Source organism: Leuresthes tenuis, unplaced genomic scaffold, assembly GCF_036924035.1.
Source record: "Leuresthes tenuis unplaced genomic scaffold, fLeuTen1.0.hap1 SCAF_32, whole genome shotgun sequence".
NCBI lineage: Eukaryota > Metazoa > Chordata > Actinopteri > Atheriniformes > Atherinopsidae > Leuresthes > Leuresthes tenuis.
The window spans coordinates 1183504-1210080 of record NW_027325386.1 but is presented as its reverse complement, the minus strand read 5'-3'; positions in this window follow the sequence as shown (position 1 = coordinate 1210080).

The window sequence follows — 26577 nt, the reverse complement described above, 5'->3', positions numbered from 1 at the left end:
ATCAGACCGTTAGATATAGTCGGACTCACCTCGACGCACGGCTTGGGATCTGGAACCAGTACTCTTGAGAGGGGTTGGACTCTCTTCCACTCTGGAGTTGCCCGTGGTGAGAGGCGCAGAGCAGGTGTGGGCATACTTATTGCCCCCCGGCTGTGTGCCAGTACATTGGGGTTTACCCCAGTGAACGAGAGGGTAGCCTCCCTCCGCCTTGGGTGGGGGGACGAGTCCTGACTGTTGTTTGTGCCTATTCGCCAAAAAGCAGTTCAGAGTACCTACCCTTTTTGGAGTCTCTGGGGGAGGCACTGGAGAATGCTCCTACCGGAGACTCCCTCATTCTGCTGGGGGACTTCAATGCTCACGTGGGCAATGACAGTGAGACCTGGAGGGGTGTGATTGGGAGGAACGGCCCCCCCGATCTGAATCAGAGTGGTGTTATGTTGTTGGACTTCTGTGCCGAGACAGTTAAGAAAAGGTTCGAATATCCAACCAAACATAATCAAAAGCGGGAGCAGAGCTGTTCGACTGCAAGTAGGTGTGAATGTCCAGCCATAATTACTCACAAAGGGGTAAGAAAAGGTAGTATTGCCAGACCATACATGATCAAAACAGGGAGCTGAGGTGGTTCAGCTGCAAGGTGTGAATGTCTGACTATAGTTTGTAAAAAGCGGGTAAGATAAGGTGCGAATGCCCGACAATGTATAATCAAAAGAGGGAGCAGAGGTTTTCGGCTACACGAAGGTTTGAATGTCCGACCATAGTTTGTAAAAAGCGGGTAAGAAAAGGTTCGAATGCCCAAACATACACCATCAAAAGAGGGAGCGGAGGTGTTCCGCTGTAAGAAGGTGTGAATGTCCGACCATAGTTTGTAAAAAGCTGGTAAGAAAATGTTCGAATGCCCGAATATATACCATCAAAAGCGGAAGCGGAGGTGTTCGACTGCAAGTAGGTGTGAATGTCCAGCCATAATTACTCACAAACGGGTAAGAAAAGGTAGTATTGCCAGACATTCACAACTTCTTGCAGCTGAACACCTCCTCTCCCGCTATTGATTGTGTACAGTCGGGTATTTTAACCTTTTCTTACCCGCTTTTTACCAAATATGGTCGGACATTCACACCGTCTTACAGCGGAACACCTCTGCTCCCGCTTTTGATGGTGTATAGTCAGGCATTTGAACCTTTTCTTACCCGCTTTTTACAAACTATGGTCGGACATTCAAACCTTCTTGTAGCCGAAAACCTCCGCTCCCTCTTTTGATTATACATTGTTGGGCATTCGCACCTTATTTACAAACTATAGTCAGACATTCACACCTTGCAGCTGAGCCACCTCAGCTCCCTGTTTTGATAGTGTATGTTCGGGCATTCAAACCTATTCTTACCCCCTTTTTACAAACTATGCTCGGAGATTCACACCTACTCACAGCCGAACAACTCCGCTCCCGCATTTGATGATGTCTTGTCCGGCATTCTAGTCTCTTCTAACACATTTTTCAGCAATTATGGTTGGACATTCACACCTACTCACAGCCGAACACTTCCGCTCCCGCATTTGATGGTGTATAGCCGGGAATTCTCACCCTTTCTCATCAGCTTTTTGCAAATTATGATCTGACATTCACACCTACTTGCAGTCGAACAGCTCTGCTCCCGCTTTTGATTATGTTTGGTTGGATATTCGAACCTTTTCTTAACTGCTTTTTACAAACTTTGGTCGGACGTTCACACCTTCTTGCAGCCGAACACATCCACTTCCACTTTTGATGGTATATATTCGGGCATTCGAACCTTTTCTTACCCGCTTTTTACAAACCGTGGTCGGACTTTCACACCTTCTTGTAGCCAAACAACTCCGCTCCCCCTATTGATTGTGTACAGTCGGGTATTTTAACCTTTTCTTACCCGTTTTTTACCAACTATGGTCGGACATTTACACCTTCTTACAGCGGAACACCTCCGCTCCCTCTTTTGATGGTCTATGTTCGGGCATTCGAACCTTTTCTTACCCGCTTTTTACAAACTATGGTCGGACATTCAAACTTTCTTGTAGCCGAACACATCCACTCCTGCTTTTGATGATGTATGGTTGGGCATTTTCACCTTTTCTTACCCATTTTTCAGTAATTATGGGTGGACATTCACACCTTCTTGCAGCTGAACAACTCCTCTCCCGCTTATGATCATGTGCGGTTTGATATTCGAAAATTTTCTTTCATGTTTTAAAGCAATTATTGATGGACATTCAAATCTTCTTGTAGCCGAACACATCCACTCCTGCTTTTGATGATGTATGGTAACCTTTTCTTACCCGCTTTTTACAAACTATGGTCGGATATTCAAACCTTCTTGTAGCCAAAACCCTCCGCTCCCTCTTTTGATCATACATTGTCGGGCATTCGCACCTTATCTTACCCGCTTTTTACAAACTATAGTCAGACATTCACACCTTGCAGCTGAACCACCTCCGCTCCCTGTTTTGATCATGTATAGTCTGGCAATACTACCTTTTCTTACCCGTTTGTGAGTAATTAATCCCAAAATATTGAGCATAAAATAAGTCTTTATGCTGATGATGTATTACTTTTCCTTCAGAACTCACAGACGTCTCTCAGTCACACGATCACACTCATAAATAAATTTTCAGCACTTTCTGACTACTCTATCAACTGGTCTAAGACCACAGTTCTGCCCATTAACTGTAGGGTCCATAATATACCTGCGATCACTTTACAGTCAGGAAATATTAGATATTTAGGCATAAACATTTCCTCCAGGCTCTCAGAGCTAACAAAGCTAAATTATGTGCAATTATTAAAGACAGTAGAGGACGATCTCTCGTTGGAAGTCCTTACCTATATCACTTATGGGGAGAGTTACATCCATTAAAATGATGATACTACCAAAAGTTAACTATTTGTTCTCAATGATCCCCATAAAACCATCTGCTACTTGGTTTAAGTCACTAGATTCATGCATCTCCAAATTTCTGTGGAAAAACAAACCACCACGTATTAGTTTAAAAACCCTACAGAAGACCAAGGACAGTGGTGGATTAGATTTACCTCATTTTCAGCACTATTCCTTAGACAATAGGTTACAATATATATCAAAATGGTTTAAACCTTGTTGTTGTCACAGTTCCCAGAGACGTTGTAATCGTTGAGGATTCTATATTCACCCCCTCATTAGAGGCACGTAATGCAGATTGATGACACTGAATCTTCTTCTCTGTTCATTGCTGGCATCATTCCCAGCATCGTAAGTGTTCGTGGCATTGTTAGCCTCTTCTTCTGGATCTTGATATCGAGAATCCTTTTGTATTTCTGGTTTGTCAGTCCTCTGTCTTCGTTCACCGGAGTCTTTGTCTTTTTGTCCTTGAGTTTGGTGATTTTTTCTTCTTTCGATGCCTTGACACAATGTGACAGGTGATACCACGTGGGAGATCCTGTAACTTGGATTGCTGTCCCTGTGCTGCGAAATGGCTGTGCTGCTCAAATGGTCTCTCCTTCATCATGGTTACATGCTGCCATTCCGACATCTCGCCATTCCGACATGGGTCTCCAATTGTCGGAATGGCGACACTTAATTTTTTATCAAACGTCCCACACTTTTCCGACACTTTTTTCCTCCTATGGTCGGAATGGCGGTATGTTTTTTGTTTTTTTTAACATACCGCCATTGATATGCCGGCGCAAATACGCCCTAAAGTTTGGCGCACAAGCTTTGCACATGCAGAGGCCACAGCCTCGCAAACAAACTTTAATAATCTATTATCAAAATCCCCTGAATTTCAAATATAAAAATACAGATATTAATGTAACTCTGGCGAGACTGAAACTGATTAAGCAGAAATACAGTGTCAGTGAGCTGTCACAGCAGCCAGCTGGAGCGGAGCTCTCCACAGAGCCCATGCGTCTTTTGCACGCTGTCATCATATGCAAAAGTAATAATTGCAATTACAGATATCACGGCTACTGCACAGGACACAGTTGCGAGCACTCTGCCTTGCCTTGCCAATAGGAGAAGAGAGAAATGACAGCATAGAACGTATAAAACACAACAAAATGCAGTAAAAACGATTATTCATGATATTCACGTGATTTATGAGTACTCACTCCAATTTTGGGAAGCGCGGATGGGTTTTGCGCATTTGGCACAAACACACAGCCGCAACGGTTGTAGCTTTATACAGCCTGTTGATATCTTAAGGACCTAACTGGTCACACCTGGGACTAAATGTCATGTAGAGATTGATTTTACATGACATTACAGCTGAACATATAGCTTTCATCCACAAACCAACGTGGGAGAGCCCGAAGACGCATGTGCCAGACGCACATAGGCATGCGTAAAACCAATTTTGACCACTTCATACTGTTTATTTGCTTTCTTTTAGTTAACTTTCGTTTCTTTTGGATTCTTGTGCGTGTTATGGAGCCGTTTTGGTCCATGTTTGTAAGCCTTTTTTTCCTGGATTAAATTTTCGGAAGTTGAAACAAGTGGCATTGGAGTGTGTGATTGAAAACCACCGCGGACTGCTTCTCCTCCTCCAGTTGCCGAGACTTTGTGTTTTTAATAACGCTTGTCTATAAACATGTGTTAAACATATAAATTGCATGAACAGAAAGAAGGGACTCACCTGTTGAGTAACACACATTTCCTTATACGGAAAGCCTTGTCGGAATGGTGGGACATTTGAACGTCAGAATAGCGGGATGTCGCAATGGTGGGATGTCGCAATGGTGGGACGTTTGCATGTCGGAATGGTGGTATGTCGGAATGGTGGTATGTCGGAATGGTGGGACGTCGGAATAGCGGGATGTCGGAATGGCGGGATTTCGGAATGGGTGTTGCCACCCCCTTCATCATATACACAGTTATTTATACATCACCTTCCACCATGAAGCGTTGTCCCTTTTTGTTTCTCTCTTTGTTCTTAAAATGCTGTTATGCATGTCTAAACCAATCCATTAAATTAGATCATTTTGGCAGTAAAGCGATCTACAATGTGCTTGGTCGCAAAGCTGCTCATCTGTGGTAAACAGCTCTTCAGAAAGGCATTCTTCAATTAATTTCACTAATTCTATGTAATAATTTTGTGATTTCCTACAAAACTACACTTCTTCTCCCATCTGTCTGAGTATTTAATATTGTCTGGGTCCCGTTAAAACATGTATTTTTCCCATCTAATTCCTTGTTTGCTTTAAAACAAGTATTCCCCATTTTCTATCCCTTCAGTAGCCAACCAGTTTGTATGGAGTACACTGGAGCAACTTGACTGATCAGTAAAACACTGCTTTTGTTGTCACCGCAAGGCTTCCCCCGTCGGTTGTTTCACTGAGACACTACTGAGTAACTATAACTCAACACAGTTTATACACATAACATTCATATACATACTAACAAACAAACAAACAATTATTTATCGCAATTTTCTCATCTCTGTTTGAACGTACACCCAGGTAAATATTCCTGTAGTCTTCTCATACCGACTATGGACCCATTCATTGTTTAACTTCACTGTTTTGCAAATCCTAATTGAATATTACACATTGACATTGAACTTTACTTGATAAGCAGGTCTTCATTGCATTCAGCAGCCTATATGTGAGCATCTATGTGTAAGCTGTTCTTCTTTGCATTTATCAGCAGCAAGCAATTCTTCATTGCACATGCATATGAAAATAGTAAAACAATTCCAATGCGTTAGCGAAACCTTCTATATCAGGAGTGTCCATCATGATGCTGGGAATAGAACTTCTTTCCTAGAATAGCTCAACCTTCATTACTCAACTGATCATAACTCCGCAATGAGCACATTTCAAAGTATCATTCCTCTACATGTATTCAAAAATCTATGTGTAAATGTTTAATATTTCTTATATTTGTTGATATCATTCTGTGTGCATGTGGCCTAAACCCAATCTCTGTGTGGCAATTTTAATTTAAACAAGTTGAACTCTGCCTCTGATCATTTAAAAAAGGTGTGTACCAATATCAACCTTTCTCAGGTAATTACAGATCCTACAAAACCAAAGAGATCCTTCAAGGTTGTCCCTGATTGGCTCAATCTTAACAAATCAAAGGTAGAAAATCCGCAGTATCTGAACTTGGTGTTAGTTATCACTGCTCAATAGCCTGTATCAGAATTGCAAAAATGAAAACATTAGGTCCACGCTTGGTATCCAGATCCTGAAACATCTCCATGAGCAGGCTTTTTTTTAACTGATCTGTTGAATAGTTATATGACACTGTTAAAATCCCAGATGAAGATCTAGCACTTGACCATTTTTGTAAATCTTCTAATTCCATAGTTGATAAACACGCCCCTTTTAAAACGTATAGAACTTAGAACAGGTCTATCCCTGGCTTTCGGCAGAACTGTCTTCTTTACTTTTTTTTCCCCTTGTCCTGTTCAGCATTATGTCAGAAGAATTGTAGTCTGAATACCTTTGATGCCAAACAGATTTGTTTTGCCAAGGGAAGTTTTATAAATGTAAAGCTCCCCTTGATGCCCATTTATTTATTTCTGTTTACAATATATGACATGAACTGAACTGAACCGGACCGGGGGACAAGGAAAGAAGAAGAGGAAAGAAGAGGAAACAGAACAAAAATAGAAACAAAAACCAGACAACCAGCTGCTACACCTGTAAAAAACAAAACAGACAACAATCCATGGCCTATGAGGGGAATCCAGCCTTAGCGCCACCAGGAGCACCTGAAAGCAGACAAGCAGAGAAAAAACAAACACACAAAGAAACAAAAACAAGCACAAGAAGCGGCAATCGCATACAACACAGCTGTGGATATAGATGACCTGAGACGACATGATAATACATCAACTGCTTAGTGACCATGCTACTGGACTAATGAATGTGTATGTGTGTGTGTGAGAACATGCAACACCCATGGCACAGGACCTACATGATAACCGTGCTTAGTTATGAGTGTATAAGCGTACAGGGCCACAATCCACAGCCCCCCCCCAAGCAATCAGAAGCAGGCAGAGAGGGCCACAAGACCCAGGCCACCAGCAGCCCCCACAGAGCACAGAACCCAGGCAGCCCACCGCAGGGGCAACCACGCATCCACCCAGAAGACTGCAGAGGAAGCCCCCGGAAAGAGCCCCCATAAGCATAGGGCAGAGGCACTCCGGGAACCAGGGGCAACAGCCCACCGACCCCGCCAGGCCCCAGCCGCCCAGACATGGGCCGTGCACTGGACCTGGGCCCCAGGAGCCCGAGCGCCCCCAAACCCCCCGGCAGAGGCCCCACCCAATACCCAGGAGGGCCAAGCGCCCCAGACAGCCACAAAGTGGGTCAGCGCCTGCCCCAGCGCCCCTGGCCAAGTGCCCTGGGAGTCAAGACGTGCCCACAGGTGGGTGAAGTCGCGAGCAGTGGGGAGAGGCAACGCTGATGCCCCATCGGGAGAAACACAGGCAGGCCAGGCGACAGCAAGTCCCAGATCCAGGCCCAATCATTACCACACACACTTTCACGTCCCATACATCCACACATCCACACATCCTACCTCCCTCGACTCTGCTGGGGTGTATTGCAGCGGGCAAACCAGGAGGCCAGCAACCCCCCAGCCACCACAGACCCCGAACCAGCAGAACAATTAATTAATCCTCCTGGCCCCTCCTGCCCCGAGCAGACACCAGGAAGCAGGGGGGTGCGAAGAAGACCCCTCCCCTCACCCTTCTGGCTCTTCAATATTTTCTAATAGTGAGCAATTAAAATTGAGGGGCAGCCAAACTTGTAGAACTGGGAGCGCGGCACTCTGGGCAGCCTACATACCCAAAGAGCCCCGCCCACCAGATGCCACTCAGTGTAGCCACCCCCCAAGACCTAATGTGTGTGTGTGAGTGTGTTTGATAAGTAGTAATGTCTAAGGTGTAATTAAAACAGGGGCAGGGAACTGCAGAGTGCAACCAAAGGGGACCACCTACGTGGCCCCATCCACTACACCCCACCGAACACACACGCCCCCAAAACCCTTCATGTGTGAGTGTGTGCTGTGTACAGGAGCCAGAAGGGAGAGGGGTATGGGGATATATACCGGGGGAGCTACTCTCCCCCAGAGAGGGCAGCCAGGGACTGGCTGCAATAGGCATCCCCGCTACCTGGGAGCCAACAATGGGCAGGAGGGCCTGATGTCCACCAGGCTCGGGGCCTGCAGCGACCATATTCCGGGAGCTACTGTACCCCCAGAAGGTACCCATCCCGCCCCACCCCACTCAACCCAACACCACCCAGGAAGACCTCTACAAAAAACAAACAAACAAACCACCCGGTCACACCAGTCGCGGTAGCCCGGGCCTGAGACCCACCATCACCCAGCAACCCACCACCACCACTATGTGATAAAACTAATCAGAGGGGACCAGAGAGAATGAAATTCAGCCAATTGATGTTTTGAGGAGGCAGACATTGTTTCCATGCTAATATAATCTAAAAGAAAATTTCTAAACTGGTTAATACACAGATTGTTTTTCGCTTTCCAGTTCATGAGAATAGTTTTCTTTGCGATACATAACACTGTGACAACCATGTGTGCTGAGTTAATTTCCATGTTGATGTTGTCTAAGTCACCCAGTATGCACAGTGTGGGGCATGCAGGGATGCTACACTTTAGCCATGTTGATAGGTCCTCACAGACTTCAAGCCAGAACTTCTGGACAGGCGCAGAAAACCACAAAGTGTGTGCATAATCATCAGGTGTGTTATCTGTGCAATGTGAGCAGATGTTTGAGTGTGTTAGACCCATCCTGAACATCCTTTGTCCTGTATAGTGTGTTCTATGAAGGATTTTGTATTGTATGAGCTGTAAATTAGGATTTCGAGTCTTTATGAAGGTGTTCAAACATATTTGTGGTTAGAAGCTATGACCAGAACTGATGGATAAATCTGCCTCCCATTTTGAGGATGGAAGAGACATTGTGTCATCTATCTTAGACAATAATTTATATATTTTTGATAGTAGTTTTGGGGTACAGCTGCTTAGAAATTCTGCTACCCTAGTCGGGGGTTGTAAGTCTGGTTGGTGGAGGATATATCCATCCATCCATCCATCATCTGCCGCTTATCCGGGGGTCGGGTCGCGGGGGCAGCAGCTTGAGCAGAGAAACCCAGACGTCTCTGTCCCCGGCCACTTCCTCCAGCTCTTCCGGGGGGACCCCGAGGCGTTCCCAGGCCAGCCGAGAGACATAGTCTCTCCAACGTGTCCTGGGTCTCCCCCGGGGTCTCCTCCCAGTGGGACGTGCCCGGAACACCTCCCCAGGGAGGCGCCCAGGGGGCATCCTAACCAGATGCCCGAGCCACCTCATCTGACTCCTCTCAATGCGGAGGAGCAGCGGTTCTACTCCGAGCCCCTCCCGGATGACTGAGCTTCTCACCCTATCTCTAAGGGAGAGCCCAGACACCCTGCGGAGGAAACCCATTTTGGCCGCTTGTATTCGCGATCTTGTTCTTTCGGTCACTACCCACAACTCGTGACCATAGGTGAGGATGGGAACGTAGATTGACCAGTAAGTAGAGAGCTTCGCCTTCTGGCTCAGCTCCCTCTTCACAACGACGGGTCGGTGCAGAGCCTGCAACACTGCACGCGCCGCACCGATCCGCCCGTCAATCTCCCGCTCCATTCGTCCGTCACTCGTGAACAAGACCCCGAGATACTTGAACTCCTCCTCTTGGGGAAGGATCTCATTCCCGACCCGGAGAGAGCATTCCACCCTTTTCCGGCTGAGAACCATAGTCTCGGATTTGGAGGTGCTGATTCTCATCCCAGCCGCTTCACACTCGGCTGCGAATCACTCCAGTGAGAGCTGAAGGTCACGGCCTGACGACGCTAACAGAACCACATCATCTGCAAAAAGCAGAGACCCGATTCTGAGGTCGCCAAATGGGACACCCTCAACGCCCTGGCTCCGCCTAGAAATTCTGTCCATAAAAGTTAGGAACAGAATCGGTGACAAAGGGCAGCCCTGACGGAGTCCAACTCTCACCGGAAACGTATCCGACTTACTGCCGGCAATGCGGACCAAACTCTGGCACCGGTCATACAGAGACCGAACGGCCCCTATCAAGGGGTCTGGCACTCCATATTCCCGGAGCATCCCCCACAGGACTCCACGAGGGACACGGTCGAACGCTTTCTCCAAGTCCACAAAACACATGTAGACTGGTTGGGCGAACTCCCATGCACCCTCCAGGATCCTGCCGAGGGTATAGAGCTGGTCCACTGTTCCACGGCCAGGACGAAAGCCACACTGCATCTCCTGAATCCGAGGCTCGATTATCCGACGGATCCTCCTCTCCAATACCCCCGAATAGACCTTACCAGGGAGGCTGAGGAGTGTGATACCCCTATAGTTGGAACACACCCTCCGGTCCCCCTTTTTAAAGAGGGGGACCACCACCCCAATCTGCCAGTCCAGAGGCACTGTCCCCGATGTCCACGCGATACTGCAGAGGCGTGTCAGCCAAGACAGCCCTACAACATCCAGAGCCTTGAGAAACTCAGGACGGACCTCATCCACCCCCGGGGCCTTGCCACCGAGGAACTTTTTAACCACCTCGGCAACCTCAGCCCCAGAAATGGGAGGCCCCGTCTCCGAGCTCTCCGACTCTGCCTCTTCCGAGCACGTGTTGGTAGGATTGAGGAGTTCCTCGAAGTACTCCCCCCACCGACTCACAACATCCCTAGTTGAGGTCAGCAAAGCCCCGTCCGCACTGTAAACAGTGTTGACTGTGAGCCGCTTCCCCCCCCTGAGATGCCGGATGGTGGACCAGAATCTTTTCGAGGCCGTCCGGAAATCGTTCTCCATGGTCTCACCGAACTCCTCCCAGGCCCGAGTTTTTGCCTCAGCAACCGCCAAAGCCGCGGCCCGTCTGGCCCGTCGGTACATATCAGCTTCTTCCAGGGTCCCACTGGCCAAAAAGGCCCGAAAGGACTCCTTCTTCAGCTTGACGGCTTCCCTCACCACTGGTGTCCACCAGCAGGTTCGAGGGTTGCCGCCACGACAGGCACCGACCACCTTACGGCCACAACTCCGACCAGCTGCCTCGGCTGGGGCCACAATACGTTTGGGCCTGCCAGGTCTGATCGGCATCCTCCCCCACCAGCGGAGCCAACTCACCACCAGGTGGTGATCAGTTGACAGCTCCGCCCCTCTCTTCACCCGAGTGTCCAGGACATACGGCCGCAAGTCCGATGATACAACCACAAAGTCGATCATCGAACTGCGGCCAAGGGTGTCCTGGTGCCAAGTGCACATATGGACACCCTTATGCCTGAACATGGTGTTCGTTATGGACAGTCTATGACTGGCACAGAAGTCCAACAACATAACACCACTCTGATTCAGATCGGGGGGGCCGTTCCTCCCAATCACACCCCTCCAGGTCTCACTGTCATTGCCCACGTGAGCATTGAAGTCCCCCAGCAGAATGAGGGAGTCTCCGGTAGGAGCATTCTCCAGTGCCTCCCCCAGAGACTCCAAAAAGGGTAGGTACTCTGAACTGCTGTTTGGCGCATAGGCACAAACAACAGTCAGGACTCGTCCCCCCACCCAAGGCGGAGGGAGGCTACCCTCTCGTTCACTGGGGTAAACCCCAATGTACTGGCACACAGCCGGGGGGCAATAAGTATGCCCACACCTGCTCTGCGCCTCTCACCACGGGCAACTCCAGAGTGGAAGAGAGTCCAACCCCTCTCAAGAGTACTGGTTCCAGATCCCAAGCCGTGCGTCGAGGTGAGTCCGACTATATCTAACGGTCTGATCAAATTTCAACAATAAACAACAAACTTTGTATTATGAGAAAGAACCAGACTCATTCTTTAGGAATCCGAAAATAAGCTCTATTTTACGAGTTATGCACGAATTCGGATTCTCCTATAAAACGAATTCCTTAACTCAAACCAAGTTAAGACTGCTTTGTCCTTCATATTTATTCATGTCTAATCAAGTTTCAATGATAAACAACGTTGTACTTTGTAGAATGAGAAAGAACTTCTTCAGCAATAAGCATCTCTCGACAAATGACGAAATACAGATTTTGCTATAAAATTAATTGCTATCAGCCTGACTTAAAACTGTTTGTCTTCCTTATTTATCCACTTCAAATCAAGTTTCAACAATTAAAAAAATTTTGTAGTTTGAGAAGCTCTCTCCGGGTCGGGAATGAGATCCTTCCCCAAGAGGAGGAGTTCAAGTATCTCGGGGTCTTGTTCACGAGTGACGGACGAATGGAGCGGGAGATTGACGGGCGGATCGGTGCGGCGCCTGCAGTGTTGCAGGCTCTGCACCGACCCGTCGTTGTGAAGAGGGAGCTGAGCCAGAAGGCGAAGCTCTCTACTTACTGGTCAATCTACGTTCCCATCCTCACCTATGGTCACGAGTTGTGGGTAGTGACCGAAAGAACAAGATCGCGAATACAAGCGGCCGAAATGGGTTTCCTCCGCAGGGTGTCTGGGCTCTCCCTTAGAGATAGGGTGTACAAGCTCTCCCGCTTTTGATGATGTATGGACCGGCATTCTTACCTTTTCAGACCTGGCAGGCCCAAACGTATTGTGAGGGAGGGGTCTTCTTCGCACACCCCTGCTTCCTGGTGTCTGCTCGGGGCAGGAGGGGCCAGGAGGATTAATTAATTGTTCTGCTGGTTCGGGGTCTGTGGTGGCTGGGGGGTTGCTGGCCTCCTGGTGTGCCCGCTGCAATACACCCCAGCAGAGTCGAGGGAGGTAGGATGTGTGGATATGTGGATGTATGGGACGTGAAAGTGTGTGTGGTAATGATTGGGCCTGGATCTGGGACTTGCTGTCGCCTGGCCTGCCTGTGTTTCTCCCGATGGGGCATCAGCGTTGCCTCTCCCCACTGCTCGCGACTTCACCCACCTGTGGGCACGTCTTAACTCCCAGGGCACTTGGCCAGGGGCGCTGGGGCAGGCGCTGACCCACTTTGTGGCTGTCTGGGGCGCTTGGCCCTCCTGGGTATTGGGTGGGGCCTCTGCCGGGGGGTTTGGGGGCGCTCGGGCTCCTGGGGCCCAGGTCCAGTGCACGGCCCATGTCTGGGCGGCTGGGGCCTGGCGGGGTCGATGGGCTGTTGCCCCTGGTTCCCGGAGTGCCTCTGCCCTAAGCTTATGGGGGCTCTTTCCGGGGGCTTCCTCTGCAGTCTTCTGGGTGGATGCGTGGTTGCCCCTGCGGTGGGCTGCCTGGGTTCTGTGCTCTGTGGGGGCTGCTGGTGGCCTGGGTCTTGTGGCCCTCTCAGCCTGCTTCTGATTGCTTGGGGGGGGGCTGTGGATTGTGGCCCTGTACGCTTATACACTCATAACTAAGCACGGTTATCATGTAGGTCCTGTGCCATGGGTGTTGCATGTTCTCACACACACACACACACATTCATTAGTCCAGTAGCATGGTCACTAAGCAGTTGATGTATTATCATGTCGTCTCAGGTCATCTATATCCACAGCTGTGTTGTATGCGATTGCCGCTTCTTGTGCTTGTTTTTGTTTGTTTGTGTGTTTGTTTTTTCTCTGCTTGTCTGCTTTCAGGTGCTCCTGGTGGCGCTAAGGCTGGATTCCCCTCATAGGCCATGGATTGTTGTCTGTTTTGTTTTTTACAGGTGTAGCAGCTGGTTGTCTGGTTTTTGTTTCTATTTTTGTTCTGTTTCCTCTTCTTTCCTCTTCTTCTTTCCTTGTCCCCCGGTCCGGTTCAGTTCAGTTCATGTCATATATTGTAAACAGAAATAAATAAATGGGCATCAAGGGGAGCTTTACATTTATAAAACTTCCCTTGGCAAAACAAATCTGTTTGGCATCAAAGGTATTCAGACTACAATTCTTCTGACATAATGCTGAACAGGACAAGGGGAAAAAAAAGTAAAGAAGACAGTTCTGCCAAAAGCCAGGGATAGACCTGTTCTAAGTTCTATACTTTTTAAAAGGGGCGTGTTTATCAACTATGGAATTAGAAGATTTACAAAAATGGTCAAGTGCTAGATCTTCATCTGGGATTTTAACAGTGTCATATAACTATTCAACAGATCAGTTAAAAAAAAGCCTGCTCATGGAGATGTTTCAGGATCTGGATACCAAGCGTGGACCTAATGTTTTCGTTTTTGCAATTCTGATACAGGCTATTGAGCAGTGATAACTAACACCAAGTTCAGATACTGCGGATTTTCTACCTTTGATTTGTTAAGATTGAGCCAATCAGGGACAACCTTGAAGGATCTCTTTGGTTTTGTAGGATCTGTAATTACCTGAGAAAGGTTGATATTGGTACACACCTTTTTTAAATGATCAGAGGCAGAGTTCAACTTGTTTAAATTAAAATTGCCACACAGAGATTGGGTTTAGGCCACATGCACACAGAATGACATCAACAAATATAAGAAATATTAAACATTTACACATAGATTTTTGAATATATGTAGAGGAATGATACTTTGAAATGTGCTCATTGCGGAGTTATTATCAGTTGAGTAATGAAGGTTGAACTATTCTGGGAAAGAGGTTCTATTCCCAGCATCATGATGGACACTCCTGATATAGAAGGTTTCGCTAACGCATTGGAATTGTTTTACTATTTTCATATGCATGTGCAATGAAGAATTGCTTGCTGCTGATAAATGCAAAGAAGAACAGCTTACACATAGATGCTCACATATAGGCTGCTGAATGCAATGAAGACCTGCTTATCAAGTAAAGTTCAATGTCAATGTGTAATATTCAATTAGGATTTGCAAAACAGTGAAGTTAAACAATGAATGGGTCCATAGTCGGTATGAGAAGACTACAGGAATATTTACCTGGGTGTACGTTCAAACAGAGATGAGAAAATTGCGATAAATAATTGTTTGTTTGTTTGTTAGTATGTATATGAATGTTATGTGTATAAACTGTGTTGAGTTATAGTTACTCAGTAGTGTCTCAGTGAAACAACCGACGGGGGAAGCCTTGCGGTGACAACAAAATCAGTGTTTTACCGGCACTCCATATTCCCGGAGCACCCCCCACAGGACTCCACGAGGGACACGGTCGAACGCTTTCTCCAAGTCCACAAAACACATGTAGACTGGTTGGGCGAACTCCCATGCACCCTCCAGGATCCTGCCGAGGGTATAGAGCTGGTCCACTGTTCCACGGCCAGGACGAAAGCCACACTGCATCTCCTGAATCCGAGGCTCGATTATCCGACTTTTCCTCCTCTCCAATACCCCCGAATAGACCTTACCAGGGAGGCTGAGGAGTGTGATACCCCTATAGTTGGAACACACCCTCCGGTCCCCCTTTTTAAAGAGGGGGACCACCACCCCAATCTGCCAGTCCAGAGGCACTGTCCCCGATGTCCACGCGATACTGCAGAGGCGTGTCAGCCAAGACAGCCCTACAACATCCAGAGCCTTGAGAAACTCAGGACGGACCTCATCCACCCCCGGGGCCTTGCCACCGAGGAACTTTTTAACCACCTCGGCAACCTCAGCCCCAGAAATGGGAGGCCCCGTCTCCGAGCTCTCCGACTCTGCCTCTTCCGAGCACGTGTTGGTAGGATTGAGGAGTTCCTCGAAGTACTCCCCCCACCGACTCACAACATCCCTAGTTGAGGTCAGCAAAGCCCCGTCCGCACTGTAAACAGTGTTGACTGTGAGCCGCTTCCCCCCCCTGAGATGCCGGATGGTGGACCAGAATCTTTTCGAGGCCGTCCGGAAATCGTTCTCCATGGTCTCACCGAACTCCTCCCAGGCCCGAGTTTTTGCCTCAGCAACCGCCAAAGCCGCGGCCCGTCTGGCCCGTCGGTACATATCAGCTTCTTCCAGGGTCCCACTGGCCAAAAAGGCCCGAAAGGACTCCTTCTTCAGCTTGACGGCTTCCCTCACCACTGGTGTCCACCAGCAGGTTCGAGGGTTGCCGCCACGACAGGCACCGACCACCTTACGGCCACAACTCCGACCAGCTGCCTCGGCTGGGGCCACAATACGTTTGGGCCTGCCAGGTCTGATCGGCATCCTCCCCCACCAGCGGAGCCAACTCACCACCAGGTGGTGATCAGTTGACAGCTCCGCCCCTCTCTTCACCCGAGTGTCCAGGACATACGGCCGCAAGTCCGATGATACAACCACAAAGTCGATCATCGAACTGCGGCCAAGGGTGTCCTGGTGCCAAGTGCACATATGGACACCCTTATGCCTGAACATGGTGTTCGTTATGGACAGTCTATGACTGGCACAGAAGTCCAACAACATAACACCACTCTGATTCAGATCGGGGGGGCCGTTCCTCCCAATCACACCCCTCCAGGTCTCACTGTCATTGCCCACGTGAGCATTGAAGTCCCCCAGCAGAATGAGGGAGTCTCCGGTAGGAGCATTCTCCAGTGCCTCCCCCAGAGACTCCAAAAAGGGTAGGTACTCTGAACTGCTGTTTGGCGCATAGGCACAAACAACAGTCAGGACTCGTCCCCCCACCCAAGGCGGAGGGAGGCTACCCTCTCGTTCACTGGGGTAAACCCCAATGTACTGGCACACAGCCGGGGGGCAATAAGTATGCCCACACCTGCTCTGCGCCTCTCACCACGGGCAACTCCAGAGTGGAAGAGAGTCCAACCCCTCTCAAGAGTACTGGTTCCAGATCCCAAGCCGTGCGTCGAGGTGAGTCCGACTATATCTAACGGTCTGATCAAGTTTCAACAATAAACAACAAACTTTGTATTATGAGAAAGAACCAGACTCATTCTTTAGGAATCCGAAAATAAGCTCTATTTTACGAGTTATGCACGAATTCGGATTCTCCTATAAAACGAATTCCTTAACTCAAACCAAGTTAAGACTGCTTTGTCCTTCATATTTATTCATGTCTAATCAAGTTTCAATGATAAACAACGTTGTACTTTGTAGAATGAGAAAGAACTTCTTCAGCAATAAGCATCTCTCGACAAATGACGAAATACAGATTTTGCTATAAAATTAATTGCTATCAGCCTGACTTAAAACTGTTTGTCTTCCTTATTTATCCACTTCAAATCAAGTTTCAACAATTAAAAAAATTTTGTAGTTTGAGAAGCTCTCTCCGGGTCGGGAATGAGATCCTTCCCCAAGAGGAGGACCGTCTTACAGCGGAACACCTCTGCTCCCGCTTTTGATGGTGTATAGTCAGGCATTTGAACATTTCTTACCCGCTTTTTACAAACTATGGTCGGACATTCAAACCTTCTTGTAGCCGAAAACCTCCGCTCCCTCTTTTGATTATACATTGTTGGGCATTCGCACCTTATTTACAAACTATAGTCAGACATTCACACCTTGCAGCTGAGCCACCTCAGCTCCCTGTTTTGATAGTGTATGTTCGGGCATTCAAACCTATTTGATATTCGAAAATTTTCGCACCTTATCTTACCCGCTTTTTACAAACTATAGTCAGACATTCACACCTTGCAGCTGAACCACCTCCGCTCCCTGTTTTGATCATGTATGGTCTGGCAATACTACCTTTTCTTACCCGTTTGTGAGTAATTAATCCCAAAATATTGAGCATAAAATAAGTCTTTATGCTGATGATGTATTACTTTTCCTTCAGAACTCACAGACGTCTCTCAGTCACACGATCACACTCATAAATAAATTCTCAGCACTTTCTGACTACTCTATCAACTGGTCTAAGACCACAGTTCTGCCCATTAACTGTAGGGTCCATAATATACCTGCGATCACTTTACAGTCAGGAAATATTAGATATTTAGGCATAAACATTTCCTCCAGGCTCTCAGAGCTAACAAAGCTAAATTATGTGCAATTATTAAAGACAGTAGAGGACGATCTCTCGTTGGAAGTCCTTACCTATATCACTTATGGGGAGAGTTACATCCATTAAAATGATGATACTACCAAAAGTTAACTATTTGTTCTCAATGATCCCCATAAAACCATCTGCTACTTGGTTTAAGTCACTAGATTCATGCATCTCCAAATTTCTGTGGAAAAACAAACCACCACGTATTAGTTTAAAAACCCTACAGAAGACCAAGGACAGTGGTGGATTAGATTTACCTCATTTTCAGCACTATTCCTTAGACAATAGGTTACAATATATATCAAAATGGTTTAAACCTTGTTGTTGTCACAGTTCCCAGAGACGTTGTAATCGTTGAGGATTCTATATTCACCCCCTCATTAGAGGCACGTAATGCAGATTGATGACACTGAATCTTCTTCTCTGTTCATTGCTGGCATCATTCCCAGCATCGTAAGTGTTCGTGGCATTGTTAGCCTCTTCTTCTGGATCTTGATATCGAGAATCCTTTTGTATTTCTGGTTTGTCAGTCCTCTGTCTTCGTTCACCGGAGTCTTTGTCTTTTTGTCCTTGAGTTTGGTGATTTTTTCTTCTTTTGATGCCTTGACACAATGTGACAGGTGATACCACGTGGGAGATCCTGTAACTTGGATTGCTGTCCCTGTGCTGCGAAATGGCTGTGCTGCTCAAATGGTCTCTCCTTCATCATGGTTACATGCTGCCATTCCGACATCTCGCCATTCCGACATGGATCACCAATTGTCGGAATGGCGACACTTAATTTTTTATCAAACGTCCCACCATTCCGACACTTTTTTCCTCCTATGGTCGGAATGGCGGTATGTTTTTTGTTTTTTTTAACATACCGCCATTCCGACAGTTCCTTTTAATAGCCTATTTTTTACCCAAAACATTTTGCACTAATGATATGATATGTTTGGCGCACAAGCTTTGCACATGCAGAGGCCACAGCCTCGCAAACAAACTTTAATAATCTATTATCAAAATCCCCTGAATTTCAAATATAAAAATACAGATATTAATGTAACTCTGGCGAGACTGAAACTGATTAAGCAGAAATACAGTGTCAGTGAGCTGTCACAGCAGCCAGCTGGAGCGGAGCTCTCCACAGAGCCCATGCGTCTTTTGCACGCTGTCATCATATGCAAAAGTAATAATTGCAATTACAGATATCACGGCTACTGCACAGGACACAGTTGCGAGCACTCTGCCTTGCCTTGCCAATAGGAGAAGATAGAAATGATAGCATAGAACGTATAAAACACAACAAAATGCAGTAAAAACGTTTATTCATGTTATTCACGTGATTTATGAGTACTCACTCCAATTTTGGGAAGCGCGGATGGGTTTTGCGCATTTGGCACAAACACACAGCCGCAACGGTTGTAGCTTTATACAGCCTGTTGATATCTTAAGGACCTAACTGGTCACACCTGGGACTAAATGTCATGTAGAGATTGTTTTTACATGACATTACAGCTGAACATATAGCTTTCATCCACAAACCAACGTGGGAGAGCCCGAAGACGCATGTGCCAGACGCACATAGGCATGCGTAAAACCAATTTTGACCACTTCATACTGTTTATTTGCTTTCTTTTAGTTAACTTTTGTTTCTTTTGGATTCTTGTGCGTGTTATGGAGCCGTTTTGTTCCATGTTTGTAAGCCTTTTTTTCCTGGATTAAATTTTCGGAAGTTGAAACAAGTGGCATTGGAGTGTGTGATTGAAAACCACCGCGGACTGCTTCTCCTCCTCCAGTTGCCGAGACTTTGTGTTTTTAATAACGCTTGTCTATAAACATGTTAAACATATAAATTCCATGAACAGAAAGAAGGGACTCACCTGTTGAGTAACACACATTTCCTTATACGGAAAGCCTTGTCGGAATGGTGGGACATTTGAACGTCAGAATAGCGGGATGTCGCAATGGTGGGATGTCGGAATGGTGGGACGTTTGCATGTCGGAATGGTGGTATGTCGGAATGGTGGTATGTCGGAATGGTGGGATGTCGGAATAGCGGGATGTCGGAATGGCGGGATTTCGGAATGGGTGTTGCCACCCCCTTCATCATATACACAGTTATTTATACATCACCTTCCACCATGAAGCGTTGTCCCTTTTTGTTTCTCTCTTTGTTCTTAAAATGCTGTTATGCATGTCTAAACCAATCCATTAAATTAGATCATTTTGGCAGTAAAGCGATCTACAATGTGCTTGGTCGCAAAGCTGCTCATCTGTGGTAAACAGCTCTTCAGAAAGGCATTCTTCAATTGATTTCACTAATTCTATGTAATAATTTTGTGATTTCCTACAAAACTACACTTCTTCTCCCATCTGTCTGAGTATTTAATATTGTCTGGGTCCCGTTAAAACATGTATTTTTCCCATCTAATTCCTTGTTTGCTTTAAAACAAGTATTCCCCATTTTCTATCCCTTCAGTAGCCAACCAGTTTGTATGGAGTACACTGGAGCAACTTGACTGATCAGTAAAACACTGCTTTTGTTGTCACCGCAAGGCTTCCCCCGTCGGTTGTTTCACTGAGACACTACTGAGTAACTATAACTCAACACAGTTTATACACATAACATTCATATACATACTAACAAACAAACAAACAATTATTTATCGCAATTTTCTCATCTCTGTTTGAACGTACACCCAGGTAAATATTCCTGTAGTCTTCTCATACCGACTATGGACCCATTCATTGTTTAACTTCACTGTTTTGCAAATCCTAATTGAATATTACACATTGACATTGAACTTTACTTGATAAGCAGGTCTTCATTGCATTCAGCAGCCTATATGTGAGCATCTATGTGTAAGCTGTTCTTCTTTGCATTTATCAGCAGCAAGCAATTCTTCATTGCACATGCATATGAAAATAGTAAAACAATTCCAATGCGTTAGCGAAACCTTCTATATCAGGAGTGTCCATCATGATGCTGGGAATAGAACCTCTTTCCCAGAATAGTTCAACCTTCATTACTCAACTGATCATAACTCCGCAATGAGCACATTTCAAAGTATCGTTCCTCTACATATATTCAAAAATCTATGTGTAAATGTTTAATATTTCTTATATTTGTTGATGTCATTCTGTGTGCATGTGGCCTAAACCCAATCTCTGTGTGGCAATTTTAATTTAAACAAGTTGAACTCTGCCTCTGATCATTTAAAAAAGGTGTGTACCAATATCAACCTTTCTCAGGTAATTACAGATCCTACAAAACCAAAGAGATCCTTCAAGGTTGTCCCTGATTGGCTCAATCTTAACAAATCAAAGGTAGAAAATCCGCAGTATCTGAACTTGGTGTTAGTTATCACTGCTCAATAGCCTGTATCAGAATTGCAAAAATGAAAACATTAGGTCCACGCTTGGTATCCAGATCCTGAAACATCTCCATGAGCAGGCTTTTTTTTAACTGATCTGTTGAATAGTTATATGACACTGTTAAAATCCCAGATGAAGATCTAGCACTTGACCATTTTTGTAAATCTTCTAATTCCATAGTTGATAAACACGCCCCTTTTAAAAAGTATAGAACTTAGAACAGGTCTATCCCTGGCTTTCGGCAGAACTGTCTTCTTTACTTTTTTTTCCCCTTTTCCTGTTCAGCATTATGTCAGCAGAATTGTAGTCTGAATACCTTTGATGCCAAACAGATTTGCTTTGCCAAGGGAAGTTTTATAAATGTAAAGCTCCCCTTGATGCCCATTTATTTATTTCTGTTTACAATATATGACATGAACTGAACTGAACCGGACCGGGGGACAAGGAAAGAAGAAGAGGAAAGAAGAGGAAACAGAACAAAAATAGAAACAAAAACCAGACAACCAGCTGCTACACCTGTAAAAAACAAAACAGACAACAATCCATGGCCTATGAGGGGAATCCAGCCTTAGCGCCACCAGGAGCACCTGAAAGCAGACAAGCAGAGAAAAAACAAACACACAAACAAACAAAAACAAGCACAAGAAGCGGCAATCGCATACAACACAGCTGTGGATATAGATGACCTGAGACGACATGATAATACATCAACTGCTTAGTGACCATGCTACTGGACTAATGAATGTGTGTGTGTGTGTGTGTGTGTGAGAACATGCAACACCCATGGCACAGGACCTACATGATAACCGTGCTTAGTTATGAGTGTATAAGCGTACAGGGCCACAATCCACAGCCCCCCCCCCCCCAAGCAATCAGAAGCAGGCAGAGAGGGCCACAAGACCCAGGCCACCAGCAGCCCCCACAGAGCACAGAACCCAGGCAGCCCACCGCAGGGGCAACCACGCATCCACCCAGAAGACTGCAGAGGAAGCCCCCGGAAAGAGCCCCCATAAGCATAGGGCAGAGGCACTCCGGGAACCAGGGGCAACAGCCCACCGACCCCGCCAGGCCCCAGCCGCCCAGACATGGGCCGTGCACTGGACCTGGGCCCCAGGAGCCCGAGCGCCCCCAAACCCCCCGGCAGAGGCCCCACCCAATACCCAGGAGGGCCAAGCGCCCCAGACAGCCACAAAGTGGGTCAGCGCCTGCCCCAGCGCCCCTGGCCAAGTGCCCTGGGAGTCAAGACGTGCCCACAGGTGGGTGAAGTCGCGAGCAGTGGGGAGAGGCAACGCTGATGCCCCATCGGGAGAAACACAGGCAGGCCAGGCGACAGCAAGTCCCAGATCCAGGCCCAATCATTACCACACACACTTTCACGTCCCATACATCCACACATCCACACATCCTACCTCCCTCGACTCTGCTGGGGTGTATTGCAGCGGGCACACCAGGAGGCCAGCAACCCCCCAGCCACCACAGACCCCGAACCAGCAGAACAATTAATTAATCCTCCTGGCCCCTCCTGCCCCGAGCAGACACCAGGAAGCAGGGGTGTGCGAAGAAGACCCCTCCCTCACAATACGTTTGGGCCTGCCAGGTCTGAAAAGGTAAGAATGCCGGTCCATACATCATCAAAAGCGGGAGAGCTTGTACACCCTATCTCTAAGGGAGAGCCCAGACACCCTGCGGAGGAAACCCATTTCGGCCGCTTGTATTCGCGATCTTGTTCTTTCGGTCACTACCCACAACTCGTGACCATAGGTGAGGATGGGAACGTAGATTGACCAGTAAGTAGAGAGCTTCGCCTTCTGGCTCAGCTCCCTCTTCACAACGATGGGTCGGTGCAGAGCCTGCAACACTGCAGGCGCCGCACCGATCCGCCCGTCAATCTCCCGCTCCATTCGTCCGTCACTCGTGAACAAGACCCCGAGATACTTGAACTCCTCCTCTTGGGGAAGGATCTCATTCCCGACCCGGAGAGAGCTTCTCAAACTACAAAATTTTTTTAATTGTTGAAACTTGATTTGAAGTGGATAAATAAGGAAGACAAACAGTTTTAAGTCAGGCTGATAGCAATTAATTTTATAGCAAAATCTGTATTTCGTCATTTGTCGAGAGATGCTTATTGCTGAAGAAGTTCTTTCTCATTCTACAAAGTACAACGTTGTTTATCATTGAAACTTGATTAGACATGAATAAATATGAAGGACAAAGCAGTCTTAACTTGGTTTGAGTTAAGGAATTCGTTTTATAGGAGAATCCGAATTCGTGCATAACTCGTAAAATAGAGCTTATTTTCGGATTCCTAAAGAATGAGTCTGGTTCTTTCTCATAATACAAAGTTTGTTGTTTATTGTTGAAACTTGATCAGACCGTTAGATATAGTCGGACTCACCTCGACGCACGGCTTGGGATCTGGAACCAGTACTCTTGAGAGGGGTTGGACTCTCTTCCACTCTGGAGTTGCCCGTGGTGAGAGGCGCAGAGCAGGTGTGGGCATACTTATTGCCCCCCGGCTGTGTGCCAGTACATTGGGGTTTACCCCAGTGAACGAGAGGGTAGCCTCCCTCCGCCTTGGGTGGGGGGACGAGTCCTGACTGTTGTTTGTGCCTATGCGCCAAACAGCAGTTCAGAGTACCTACCCTTTTTGGAGTCTCTGGGGGAGGCACTGGAGAATGCTCCTACCGGAGACTCCCTCATTCTGCTGGGGGACTTCAATGCTCACGTGGGCAATGACAGTAAGACCTGGAGGGGTGTGATTGGGAGGAACGGCCCCCCCGATCTGAATCAGAGTGGTGTTATGTTGTTGGACTTCTGTGCCAGTCATAGACTGTCCATAACGAACACCATGTTCAGGCATAAGGGTGTCCATATGTGCACTTGGCACCAGGACACCCTTGGCCGCAGTTCGATGATCGACTTTGTGGTTGTATCATCGGACTTGCGGCCGTATGTCCTGGACACTCGGGTGAAGAGAGGGGCGGAGCTGTCAACTGATCACCACCTGGTGGTGAGTTGGCTCCGCTGGTGGGGGAGGATGCCGATCAGACCTGGCAGGCCCAAACGTATTGTGGCCCCAGCCGAGGCAGCTGGTCGGAGTTGTGGCCGTAAGGTGGTCGGTGCCTGTCGTGGCGGCAACCCTCGAACCTGCTGGTGGACACCAGTGGTGAGGGAAGCCGTCAAGCTGAAGAAGGAGTCCTATCGGGCCTTTTTGGCCAGTGGGACCCTGGAAGAAGCTGATATGTACCGACGGGCCAGACGGGCCGCGGCTTTGGCGGTTGCTGAGGCAAAAACTCGGGCCTTGGAGGAGTTCGGTGAGACCATGGAGAACGATTTCCGGACGGCCTCGAAAAGATTCTGGTCCACCATCCGGCGTCTCAGGGGGGGGAAGCGGCTCACAGTCAACACTGTTTACAGTGCGGACGGGGCTTTGCTGACCTCAACTAGGGATGTTGTGAGTCGGTGGGGGGAGTACTTCGAGGAACTCCTCAATCCTACCAACACGTGCTCGGAAGAGGCAGAGTCGGAGAGCTCGGAGACGGGGCCTCCCATTTCTGGGGCTGAGGTTGCCGAGGTGGTTAAAAAGTTCCTCGGTGGCAAGGCCCCGGGGGTGGATGAGGTCCGTCCTGAGTTTCTCAAGGCTCTGGATGTTGTAGGGCTGTCTTGGCTGACACGCCTCTGCAGTATCGCGTGGACATCGGGGACAGTGCCTCTGGACTGGCAGATTGGGGTGGTGGTCCCCCTCTTTAAAAAGGGGGACCGGAGGGTGTGTTCCAACTATAGGGGTATCACACTCCTCAGCCTCCCTGGTAAGGTCTATTCGGGGGTATTGGAGAGGAGGATCCGTCGGATAATCGAGCCTCGGATTCAGGAGATGCAGTGTGGCTTTCGTCCTGGCCGTGGAACAGTGGACCAGCTCTATACCCTCGGCAGGATCCTGGAGGGTGCATGGGAGTTCGCCCAACCAGTCTACATGTGTTTTGTGGACTTGGAGAAAGCGTTCGACCGTGTCCCTCGTGGAGTCCTGTGGGGGATGCTCCGGGAATATGGAGTGCCAGACCCCTTGATAGGGGCCGTTCGGTCTCTGTATGACCGGTGCCAGAGTTTGGTCCGCATTGCCGGCAGTAAGTCGGATACGTTTCCGGTGAGAGTTGGACTCCGTCAGGGCTGCCCTTTGTCACCGATTCTGTTCCTAACTTTTATGGACAGAATTTCTAGGCGGAGCCAGGGCGTTGAGGGTGTCCCATTTGGCGACCTCAGAATCGGGTCTCTGCTTTTTGCAGATGATGTGGTTCTGTTAGCGTCGTCAGGCCGTGACCTTCAGCTCTCACTGGAGTGATTCGCAGCCGAGTGTGAAGCGGCTGGGATGAGAATCAGCACCTCCAAATCCGAGACTATGGTTCTCAGCCGGAAAAGGGTGGAATGCTCTCTCCGGGTCGGGAATGAGATCCTTCCCCAAGAGGAGGAGTTCAAGTATCTCGGGGTCTTGTTCACGAGTGACGGACGAATGGAGCGGGAGATTGACGGGCGGATCGGTGCGGCGCGTGCAGTGTTGCAGGCTCTGCACCGACCCGTCGTTGTGAAGAGGGAGCTGAGCCAGAAGGCGAAGCTCTCTACTTACTGGTCAATCTACGTTCCCATCCTCACCTATGGTCACGAGTTGTGGGTAGTGACCGAAAGAACAAGATCGCGAATACAAGCGGCCAAAATGGGTTTCCTCCGCAGGGTGTCTGGGCTCTCCCTTAGAGATAGGGTGAGAAGCTCAGTCATCCGGGAGGGGCTCGGAGTAGAACCGCTGCTCCTCCGCATTGAGAGGAGTCAGATGAGGTGGCTCGGGCATCTGGTTAGGATGCCCCCTGGGCGCCTCCCTGGGGAGGTGTTCCGGGCACGTCCCACTGGGAGGAGACCCCGGGGGAGACCCAGGACACGTTGGAGAGACTATGTCTCTCGGCTGGCCTGGGAACGCCTCGGGGTCCCCCCGGAAGAGCTGGAGGAAGTGGCCGGGGACAGAGACGTCTGGGTTTCTCTGCTCAAGCTGCTGCCCCCGCGACCCGACCCCCGGATAAGCGGCAGATGATGGATGGATGGATTGATATATCCTCCACCAACCAGACTTACAACCCCCGACTAGGGTAGCAGAATTTCTAAGCAGCTGTACCCCAAAACTACTATCAAAAATATATAAATTATTGTCTAAGATAGATGACACAATGTCTCTTCCATCCTCAAAATGGGAGGCAGATTTATCCATCAGTTCTGGTCATAGCTTCTAACCACAAATATGTTTGAACACCTTCATAAAGACTCGAAATCCTAATTTACAGCTCATACAATACAAAATCCTTCATAGAACACACTATACAGGACAAAGGATGTTCAGGATGGGTCTAACACACTCAAACATCTGCTCACATTGCACAGATAAC